The sequence below is a fragment of the Geotrypetes seraphini genome, chromosome 3, assembly GCF_902459505.1.
Source record: "Geotrypetes seraphini chromosome 3, aGeoSer1.1, whole genome shotgun sequence".
Lineage (NCBI taxonomy): Eukaryota > Metazoa > Chordata > Amphibia > Gymnophiona > Dermophiidae > Geotrypetes > Geotrypetes seraphini.
Genome location: NC_047086.1, coordinates 34839138 through 34851669, shown reverse-complemented (window position 1 = coordinate 34851669; position 12532 = coordinate 34839138).

Genomic DNA, 12532 nt, shown 5'->3' with positions numbered 1-12532 from the left:
CTAAGAACATATGAATAGCCTTACTGGGTCAGACCAATGGTTCATCTAGCCCAGTATTCTGTCTTCGCGGAGGACAACTCAAGTTACAAGTACCTGGCAAAAACCAAAATAGTAGCAGCATTCTATGCTACCGTTCCATGTCTGTCTCAACAGCAGACTATGTTCTTTTCCTCCAGGAACTTGTCCAAACCTTTTTTAAAACCAGCTACATTTACCGTTCTTACCACATCCTCTGGCAATGCATTCCAAAGCTTAACTATTCTCTGAGTGAATAAATATTTCCTCCTATTGGTTTTAAAAGTATTAATCTGTAACGTCATCAAGTGTCCCCTAGCCTTTGTAAATCTTGACGCCGTAAAAAATCAATCCATTTGTACCCGTTCTACACCACTCAGGATTCTGTAGACTTCAATCATCTCTCCCCTTAGCCGTCTCTTTTCTATGCCAAAGAGCCCTAACCTCTCTAGTTTTTCCTCATATGAGAGGAGTTCCACCCCCTTTATGATTGTGGTCGCTCTTCTTTGAACTTTTTCTAGTGCTGCTTCATCTTTTTTGAGATAAGGAGACTGCATCTACAAAAAGATATAAACAGGATGGAGTCGGTCCAGAGTAAGGCTACTAAGTTGGTCAGTGATCTTCCTCATAAGGCATATGGAGGCAGACTTAAGGATCTAAATATGCATACTTTGGAGGAAATGCAGAAGAGGGACGATATGATAGAGACGTTCAAATACCTATGTGGCATAAATACGAATGAGGCCAGTCTGTTTTAGCTGAAAAGAAGCTCCGGCATGTGAGGACATGGCATGATGTTAAGACAGGGATGTCAAAGTCCCTCCTTGAGGGCCGCAATCCAGTCGGGTTTTCAGGCTTTCCCCAATGAATATGCATGAGATCTATTAGCATACAATGAAAGCAGTGCATGCAAATAGATCTCATGCATATTCATTGGGGAAATCTTGAAAATCCGATTGGATTGTGGCCATCAAGGAGGAACTTTGACACCCCGGTGTTAAGAGGTAATAGGCTCAAGAGTAATGTAAGGAAATATTTTTTTACAGAAAGGATGATAGGTAAATGGAATGGTCTCCTGGTAGAGGTCATGGAGGCAAAGACTGAATTGAAAAAACATGGGATAGGTGTGTTGGATCTCTTAGAGATAGATGGAGATAGTAGGTGCTATGGATGGGCAGACTGGATAGGCCATTTGGCCTTGATCTACTATCCCAATGGTTCCCAACCCTATCCTGGAGGACCACCAGGCCAATCGGGTTTTCAAGCTAGCCCTAATGAATATGCATGAGAGAGATTTGCATATAATGGACGTGGCAGGCATGCAAATCTGCTCCATGCTTATTCACTAGGGCTAGACTGAAAACCCGATTGGCCTGGTGATCCTCCAGGACAGGGTTGGGAACCACTGTACTATCCTGTTTCTGTGTTTGACACTAAGTGGAGACTTCCGCACTGGTCGAAAGAAATATGCTGGAGCATTCTCCAGATAACTGCCACCAAATAACTGTTGACCCAATATTTTTATCAGGTTTGAGAAGTGCTTTAAAACATCTCTACTTCATTTTACTTATACATTGCTATTATATATATGATAAGGATCCATGATTGAATAAGTTAAACCACACTCATTTGGGGTACTGAGTACAGACGCCTTTTCCACTGCATGCTACAATTTTCAATTATTAGTGAAAGAGCCCAAGCTCTTAATGACAAGGGGGCAGAATTTGTCCCCGTCCCTCCAGATAACCACAGGAAACCATCCCAGGCCATTTTAAAATGTCTATCTCAACCTCAGTTCTTCTACACCAGCCAAGTCTCTAATGTAGTAAATCATGTTTTTATACCAAGAGAAAGTTACGGTCCATTAGGGCAATGGTTCCCAACCCTGTCCTGGAGGACCACCAGGCCAATCGGGTTTTCAGGCTAGCCCTAATGAATATGCATGAGAGAGATTTGCATATAATGGAAGTGACAGGCATGCAAATTTGCTCCATGCATATTCATTAGAGTTATCCTGAAAACCCGATTGGCCTAGTGGTCCTCCAGGACAGGGTTGAGAACCACTGCATTAGGGGACTATTTTTGGAATATAATTTGCATGCTCTTATCCATGCTTTACTTATCTCCAAGTTGGATTATTGTAATACCATATACATGGGCACTGCAAAAAGTAATTTAAGGAGATTACAAACAATTCAAAATGCTGCGATTAAAATACTGGGCTTTAAGAAGAAATTTGACAGGGATAATAATAATAATAATAATAATAACTTTATTCTTCTATACCGCCTCAATCAAATGATTTTTCGGCGGTTTACATCGAAGAAAGCTGGACAGTCAGTGAAGTATAAAATACAAATAGCAAAAGTACAATATATTTCTTAAGGATAATCAGAGTAGAATTATTGCAATTATTATAGAATTATTGCAGTTAGTGTAACTTCTATTTAGGAAATGAATCTATCAAATACTACAGTCTTAATTTCTTTCTGAAAAGCGCTGCAAGTCAACCTGGCTCCACTAATGTAATTACCAAACCAGGACTGCTGTTTACTTGCTTAAAACATAAAAGTCCTATCTAAAAATGACCTGTATCTACAACCATTAATCTTTGGATAGGTGAATAAATTACAATTTCTGGTTCTCCTCGTGGAGTTGTATAGCACAAAATGAGACAAAAAATATAGAAACATAGAAACATAGAAAGATGACGGCAGATAAGGGCTATAGCCCATCAAGTCTGCCCACACTATTTACCCCCTAAAGTATAATTGTAATTATACTGTCACTCTACTGACCCGCTCATTCAAGTCCTAGTGACCCTATCCCTTAGCATGACCTCGTAGGGATCCCACATAGGTATCCCATTTGTTCTTGAAGTCTAGGATGCTGTGTGCCTCGACCACCTGCACTGGAAGCTTGTTCCAATGCTCAATCACTCTCTCCGTGAAGAAGTACTTCCTGGCGTCTCCACAAAACTTCCCTCCCTTGAGTTTGAGCGGATGTCCTCTTGTGGTCGAGGGTCCCTTGAGAAGAAAGATATCATCTTCCACCTCGATCCGTCCCGTGATGTACTTAAATGTCTCAATCATGTCTCCTCTCTCCCTACGCTCTTCGAGAGTGTAGAGCTGCAATTTGCTCAGTCTTTCTTCGTACGGGAGACCCTTTAGCCCCGAGACCATCCTGGTGGCCATCCGCTGAACCGATTCAATTCTGAGCACATCCTTATGGTAATGTGGCCTCCAGAATTGCACACAGTATTCCAGATGAGGTCTCACCATGGCTCTGTACAATGGCATCATGACTTCAGGTTTCCTGTTGACGAAGCTTCTCTTGATACAACCTATCATCTGCCGTGCTTTAGATGAAGCCTTCTACACTTGAGTGGCTGCTTTCATGTCAGCACTGATGATTACTCCTAAGTCTCGTTCTGCCGTAGTCCTGGTTAAAGTTTCTCCATTCAGGGTGTAAGTTCTGCAAGGATTTCCGTTACCGAGATGCATGACCTTACATTTCTTGGCGTTGAAGCCCAGCTGCCAGTTCAAGGACCAACTTTCTAAAGTATGCAGGTCTTGCTCCATAGCATCCTGTAGATTATAGCCGTTTACTATATTGCATAGTTTGGCGTCATCAGCGAATAAGGTTACTTTGCCTTGAAGCCCTTGAGTCAGATCCCCAATGAATATGTTGAAGAGGAGTGGGCCCAGGACTGAACCCTGTGGCACTCCGCTAGTCACCTCCGACATTTTAGAGAGGGTACCGTAAACCACCACCCTCTGAAGTCTGCCACTAAGCCACTCTTTAACCCATGCAGTTAGAGTCTCTCCTAATCCCATCGATTTCATCTTGTTCAGCAGCCTGCGGTGTGGGACGCTGTCAAACGCTTTGCTGAAGTCCAGGTACACGACGTCCAAGGACTCTCCTGAGTCCAGTCTTCTTGTTACCCAGTCAAAGAAGCTGATTAGATTGGACTGGCATGACCTACTCTTGGTGAATCCATGTTGGCTGGGATCCCAGAGATCTTCCTCGTTCAGGATCGTATCTAATTTATACTTAATTAGTGTTTCCATGAGTTTACACACTATTGAGGTGAGGTTTACCAGTCTATAGTTCGCAGCCTCAGCCTTGCAACCCTATTTATGTAGAGGAACGACGTTGGCTGTTTTCCAGTCTAACGGAACTTTCCCCGTACTTAGTGAGAGATTGAAGAGCACTGCCAACGGTTCCGCCAGAACATCTCTCAATTCTCTGAGCACTCTTGGGTGTAAATTGTCCGGTCCCATGGCCTTGTTTACCTTTAGCCTTGCCAGTTCGTTGTAGACGTCCCCAGGTGTGAACACAAAATTCTGAAACGGGTCATCCACGTCTTGTTTTATCATCAACTGTGGTCCGTGTCCCGGTGCTTCGCAGGTGAAGACTGAGCAGAAATATTCATTTAGTAGTTCTGCTTTTTCTGAATCCGCCATCGCGTAGTTTCCGTCCGGTTGTCTAAGGCGTACTATACCGTCTGTGTTCCTTTTCCTATCGCTGATATACCTAAAGAAGGATTTGTCCCCTTTTTTAATGTTTTTTGCTAGAGTTTCTTCCACTCGAAGTTTGGCCTCCCTAACTGCTGTTTTAACCGCTGCAGATCTGGTCTTATATTCTACTTTAGTTTCTCTTCTCTGCGTACGTTTGTAGGAAAGAAATGCTTTTTTCTTCTCCTTAATGAGGTGCGAGATCTCTTCAGTGAACCATTGGGGTTTGTTGTTTCTTTGTCGTTTATCTACTGATTTTATGTAGCGATTAGTTGCTTCGTGTATGGATGATTTCAGGTACGACCACATAGTTTCCACATTGCCGGTCTCTGCTTGGTCCTGCAGCGTCTGATGAATGAAATCTCCCATGCGTGCGAAGTCGGTGCCCCGGAATTTGAGCACCTTTGTTTTTGTAATTGATTTAGGGGACCCTTTCCCAAGGTTGAACCATACCATGTTATGGTCGCTGGAGGCTAGCGTATCTCCTACCGAGACCTCTGAGACGCTTTCCCCGTTGGTGAGTACCAGGTCTAGGATCGCCTGGGCCCTAGTGGGCTCCTTTACCATCTGTCTGAGATGTACTCCTTTTATGGAGGTCAAAAGCCTCCTGCTGATGCTGGTTGTTGCCGAAAATGTGTTCCAGTCTGCATCAGGCATGTTGAAGTCCCCTAGAAGTACAGTGTCGCCCCGTAGAGTTATATTCTCTATGTCTTCAATTAATTCTGCGTCCATGTCTTCCGTTTGTCTTGGAGGTCTGTATACCACACCAAGATACAGGCATTTTTTGCCACCTCTTGCCAGGTTTACCCAGAGGGACTCCCTGGTATACTTGACATCAGTGATCCTGGTGGTTTTGATGTCCTCTTTAATGTATAGTGCTACCCCTCCACCTAACCTGCCCTCTCTGTCCTGATGAAGTAGATTGTACCCAGGTATAGCCATATCCCACCTATGTGTGTCCGTGAACCAAGTCTCGGATATTGCCACCACGTCCAGGTTGGCATCCCTTATTTCAGTTTCCAGTTCTAGAATTTTATTGCTTAAACTGTGTGCATTAACATACATGGCCCTCCACACTTTGTGTTTGAGTTTGCTGAGTCCCTGTGAGGCTATTCCTGACTGAGTCTGTGTGGCTCCTATAGAACTGTTTGCAAATTGGGTCCTTACTTCGGAAACAGAGTGTCGACTCGTCCCATCAGGATAGTTCCTTTCCACACCAGTATATGAGTAGGTCCCCTCCCCCAACTTACCTAGTTTAAAGCCCTGCGAAGCAGGCGGGCTAGTCGGTGTCTAGCCCGCCTGCTTCGCAGGGCTTTAAACTAGGTAAGTTGGGGGAGGGGACCTACTCATATACTGGTGTGGAAAGGAACTATCCTGATGGTATAGGTAGAGGCCAGTCCCCAAATCAACTTAAAATAAATACAAGAGAATTTAAATATTACTCGTGCCTCCATCGGAAACCAGTGCAGCAATCTATAATAGGGACTAACATGATCTCTTTTCTTCAGCCGTGTTCTGTACCCAAATAAACAATATTGCAATAATCCAGTATAGATAGAACCCATGCCTGCACCAATAATTAAAAGGATAGAGGATCAAAATATTTTTTGATAGTCTTTAGTTTCTATTTCATTCTAGGATACAATTCAAAACACCAACTCTAGTTCATCACATCCTGTATCATCAGCAACCTGATTATTTACATTCTTTAATAATACCTTACTCTCCTAGCAGAATGCTGAGATCAATGCAGGATTTTAAACTGATACTCCAGGGCAAGCAGTGGCTTCCCCCTTGTCTTTCTCAATAACAGACTATGGACTTTTCCTCCAGGAACTTGTCCAAACCTTCCTTAAAACCAGCTACGCTATCCGCTATTACCACATCCTCTGGCAACGCGTTCCAGAGCTTAACTATTCTCTGAGTGAAAAAAAATGTCCTCCTATTGGTTTTAAAAGTATTTCCCTGTAACTTCATTGAGTGTCCCCTAGTCTTTGTAATTTATGACGGAGCGAAAAATCAATCCTCTTGTACCGTTCTACTCCACTCAGGATTTTGTAGACTTCAATCATATCTCCCCTCAGCCATCTCTTTTCCAAGCTGAAGAGCCCTAACCGTTTTTAGTCTTTCCTCATACGAGAGGAGTTCCATCCCCTTTATCATCTTAATCGCTCTTCTTTGAACCTTTTCTAGTGCCACTATATCTTTCTTGAGATAAGACCAGAATTGAATGCAATACTCCAAATGAAGTTGCATCATGGAGTGATACAGAAACTAAAGAAACTAAAGAAATTGCGGCTATACTCACTTGAGGAAAGAAGAGAACGGGGAGATATGATTGAAACGTATAAGTACATCACAGGACGCATCGAGTCAGAAGAGGATATCTTCTGGCTCATGGGACCCTCGACCACCAGAGGGCATCCGCTGAAAGTCAGGGGAGGGAAGTTTCATGGCGACTCCAGGAAGTACTTCTTCACCGAAAGAGTGGTGGATCATTGGAACAGACTCCCACTCCAGGTGATAGAGGCCAGCAGCGTGACGGATTTTAAGAGAAAATGGGATACTCACGTGGGATCTTTAAGGGAGTAAACTCAGGGGGGAGGGATACTTGGAATGGGCAGACTTGGTGGGCTATAGCCCTTTTCTGCCACTTTTTTCTATGTTTCTATGTTTCTATACAGAGGCATTATGACATTCTTAGTCTTGTTAATCATTTGAGAATAGATATGTGAGTTTTCTCTATTTACTCTTGTATTCTCTAATTTGCAAAAGTTGAGGACTGCGAAAATTACAGAATATTTCCTATGTTGTTGGGTTTTTTGAGTTAACATTTAAATTCATGGTTGGTGACCTTTTTTTTTACTGCTACTATCTAGATCAAGAGTGTCAAATGTCAGTCCTTGAGGACCGGAATTCTAGTCGGGTTTTCAGGATTTTCCCAATGAATATGCATGAGATCTATTGGCATACAATGAAAGCAGTGCATGCAAATAGATCTCATGCATATTCACTGGGGTAATCCTGAAAACCCGACTGGATTTCGGATCTCGAGGACTGACATTTGACACCCCTGATCTAGATAGAATATCTGGATAGGGTGGCAACTGAAAAGGATAAATTAAGGTGCACTGTACAGTTGTATCAGCTTTGTATGAATTAATAAAGCTATGCCATTTTATTTCCTCTGTGCTTGACTCGAAGGTGTCTCTTTTCAAGCAATGGAAGACTAGGTATATGTGAAAATGAGGATTATGAAGAACGAGGGGAGACTGAAACATGTGTAGGCTGAACTGAAATGAACTTATGATTGCTTGTAAGTAGTAAGCAGACAAACCGATAAAAAAAAATCATACTGCAGTTTCTCTTAGATATATCCTGAGGTGATATATGCCATCTGGTAGAGGTTGGCAGCATGGCTTAATTGGTCGATGCAGCCTGAGGCAATTTAAAAGAAAACTAAATTAGCAATAACTGTATTATATGATGGCAGCTTGATTTCCTCTGGCAGTTTTACTATGTCATAACCATATAACCAAATCTATACTTATTGGGCGATGGTTTACATTTTGCACTCAGTCTCAGCTTTGCTTGAGTATAAATTATCATTGCTGTTATTACTCTCCTTGGGTTTATTAGTGCTGGGGCATGTATATACAGTAAGTCCACTTAAAGCAATTATGTGCATAATTAGATGATTAGAAATGAGTGATGTATCAATAAGACACCATTATGGTGCAACAATCGACCTGTGAAATATTTACCTGCTACAAGATTTTTCTTACATGTAGCTATGGAATGCACAACTCTCAAATGTCCTGAATTTCCCATGATTTTCTCATTCATCTAGATAAGACTTTAGACCAGGGTGTCAAAGTCCCTCCTCGAGGGCCGCAATCCAGTCGGGTTTTCAGGATTTCCCCAATGACTATGCATGAGGTCTATGTGCACGCACTGCTTTCATTGTGCAATAGCTCTTATACATATTCATTGGGGAAATCCTGAAAACCCGACTGGATTGCGGCCCTCGAGGAGGGACTTTGACACCCCCGCTGTAGACCAGTGTTCTTCAACCTTTTTACACCTATGGACCAGCGGAAATAAAAGAATTATTTTGTGGACCGGCAAACTACTAAGACTGAAATTAAAAAAAAACATTTTCGCCCCGTCTCCGCGAGTTCGGTTCCTACAAACCATCTGATCCCATCCGCACAAGCCTCAGTTATGATTTTATATTGAACATATTTTATTAAAGTATAAAAAGAAACACTATTCTGTACAATTGTCATTTTATAAATACAAATATACAGAGCAAGGGCCAACAAAACCCCTGTTTCCCCTCCCCTCCCCTTCACATATATCCCCTCCACTATCAAGAAAACTGAACAAGCCAAATTATTATTGAATGCTACACAGAAATATCATGCTAACAGAATACTGCAGTCACACATGACAGAAATAGTGTTAGGAGAGTGCTGGAAACTAAAGAAGCACTGCCTGGGCTTTGCAGTCCCCAGTTATGTCTCTAGCAGGATATATAGTTCAAATCTGATATATTCTAATGACAAAATAGAAATAAAATTATTTTTTTCTACCTTTATTATCTGCCCATTTTGTTCTGCTTTCTTCTGTCTTTTCTTAAATTTCTTTCCAAGGTCTTCAATCTATCTGCCACTTCTGTCCCTTCCTGTCTTCTACCTATTATTCCAATATCCAGAACCTCCTTTTTCTTCTTACTGCATCCACCCTGTGTCCAGCATCTCCCACCTACTCCGTCAAGTCTGCTTTTTTCCTTCACCCTACAACCTCCATGTCCAGCATCTTCCTGTGTTCTTTTTTTCATCCTGTTGCTGAACCATCCAGCCAACCCACCATCTTTCCCCATCCCAGTGCCTCCCCTCTTTTCCCCATCTTAATCCAGCAAATACCTTCCATCACCCTACTCCCTCCATTCCTTATTCAGCATCTTCTCCTTGTCTCCCTATTCCCCCTTCACCATGTCCAGCATATCCCCTCTGTCTCCCTACTCCCTCTACCCATGTCCAATATCTGACTTCTGTCTTCATACTCCATCCTCATGTTCAGCATTTTCCATGTATCTCTGCCCCCTGCAAGGTCCAGCATCTATCTTTGTGTCCCTATTCTTCCAATTCCCACCTAGTTCCAATAACTATCCTCCCCCAAGGGGATCCACCATCTTCCTTCTGTCACACCAATCCCCCCTCCTTGGTCTACCATCCCCTTCCAACAACACCTATATCACATTTTTCCCTCTCCTCATAATCCAGCATCTCTTATTTCCTCCCTTGGCGATCCACTCTTCCAGCACTCGATTGCTATTAGCCCTGCCTTCGACCCCGGTCCTGCTAAACTTGGCAGCAATAACAAAGCAAAACCTACCCTACCTTCAATTATGGTCCCACTAAATCAGACGGCTAGAATGAAGACAGAAGCCGCGGGACCTTTCCTCTTGCTTGAATTGCTATTCGCTACAAGCTCTGCCGGTCTCAATCCTGCCCCTCAAAAACAGGAAGTCACTTCAGAAGGGGGCGGGATCAAGATCGGCAGAGCCTATAGCGATGCAGGCAAGAGCAAAAGTCCCGCGGCTTCTGTCTTTCTTTTTGCCGTCCATTTGTAGCAGTACCGCAGCTGATCTTAATGCCGGCCCTGGAAGGGAAAGGGGAAGAGATACCCGAAAGGAAATTTAATTCGTAGATCTTGACTGCCCTGTGCAGACCGGCAGAAATTTTCTGCGGACCGACACTGGTCAGCGGACTGGCGGTTGAAGAACTGTGCTGTAGACAGTGCTAGGGAATAGCCAGCTCTCTTGATACATGTGGGTAACAATGATATAGGAAAGTGTAGGAGAAGATTCTGGAAGCCAAGTTTGTTATCATGTAGAAAGTAGAAATTCAGAACCTCTAGGGCAGTGGCTCCCAACCCTGTCCTGGAGGACCACCAGCCAGTTAAATTTTTGGGATATCCCTAATGCATATGCACATCCTGTATTTAAATAGAAAACTATCCTTACAATAAATATACTATAAATATTTATATTATTTTTAATAATTTATCAATTTTCACATATAAATACAACACATTCTAACAAAGAGAACCCCCTACAATAAAATAGAAACATAGAAATAGACGGCAGATAAGGGCCAGGGCAATCTAAAAAGGCTTAATAATGTTCATCTTTCATCATACAGTAACATAGTAGATGACGACAGATAAAGACCCGAATGGTCCATCCAGTCTGCCCAACCTGATTCAATTTAAATTTTTATTTTATTTTATTTTTTTTAATTTTTCTTCTTAGCTATTTCTGGGCAAGAATCCAAAGCCCTACCCGGTACTGTGCTTGGGTTCCAACTGCCAAAATCTCTGTTAAGACTTACTCCAGCCCATCTACACCCTCCCAGCCATTGAAGCCCTCCCCTGCCCATCCTCCACCAAACGGCCATACACAGACACAGACCGTGCAAGTCTGCCCAGTAACTGGCCTAGTTCAATATTTAATATTATTTTCTGATTCTAAATCTTCTGTGTTCATCCCACGCTTCTTTGAACTCAGTCACAGTTTTACTCTCCACCACCTCTCTCGGGAGCGCATTCCAGGCATCCACTACCCTCTCCGTAAAGTAGAATTTCCTAACATTGCCCCTGAATCTACCACCCCTCAACCTCAAATTATGTCCTCTGGTTTTACCATTTTCCTTTCTCTGGAAAAGATTTTGCTCTACGTTAATACCCTTCAAGTATTTGAATGTCTGAATCATATCTCCCCTGTCTCTCCTTTCCTCTAGGGTATACATATTCAGGGCTTCCAGTCTCTCCTCATACGTCTTCTGGCACAAGCCTCCTATCATTTTCGTCGCCCTCCTCTGGACCGCCTCAAGTCTTCTTACGTCTTTCGCCAGATACGGTCTCCAAAACTGAACACAATACTCCAAGTGGGGCCTCACCAATGACCTGTACAGGGGCATCAACACCTTCTTCCTTCAACTTACTACGCCTCTCTTTATACAGCCCAGCATCCTTCTGGAAGCAGCCACTGCCTTGTCACACTGTTTTTCGCCTTTAGATCTTCGGACACTATCACCCCAAGGTCCCTCTCCCCGTCCGTGCATATCAGCTTCTCTCCTCCCAGCATATACGGTTCCTTCCTGTTATTAATCCCCAAATGCATTACTCTGCATTTCTTTGCATTGAATTTTAGTTGCCAGGCATTAGACCATTCCTCTAACTTTTGCAGATCCTTTTTCATATTTTCCACTCCCTCTTCGGTGTCTACTCTGTTACAAATCTTGGTATCATCTGCAAAAAGGCACACTTTTCCTTCTAACCCTTCAGCAATGTCACTCACATACATATTGAACAGGATTGGTCCCAGCACCGAACCCTGATGGACTCCACTAGTCACCTTTCCTTCCTTCGAGGACTTCCATTAACCACCACCCTCTGGCGTCTGTCCGACAGCCAGTTTCTGACCCAGTTCACCACTTTGGGTCCTAACTTCAGCCCTTCAAGTTTGTTCAACAGCCTCCTGTGAGGAAGTGTATCAAAGGCTTTGCTGAAATCCAAGTAAATTACATCTAGCATATGTCCTCGATCCAGCTCTCTGGTCACCCAATCAAAAAATTCAATCAGGTTCGTTTGGCACGATTTACCTTTTGTAAAGCCATGTTGCCTCGGATCCTGTAACCCATTAGATTCAAGGAAATACACTATCCTTTCTTTCAGCAACACTTCCATTATTTTTCCAACAACTGAAGTGAGGCTCACCGGCCTGTAGTTTCCTGCTTCATCCCTGTGACCACTTTTATGAATAGGGACCACATCCGCTCTCCTCCAATCCCCAGGAATCACTCCCGTCTCCAGAGATTTGTTGAACAATTCTTTAATAGGACTCGCCAGAACCTCTCTGAGCTCCCTTAGTATCCTGGGATGGATCCCGTCTGGTCCCATCGCTTTGTCCACCTTCAGTTTTTCAAGTTGCT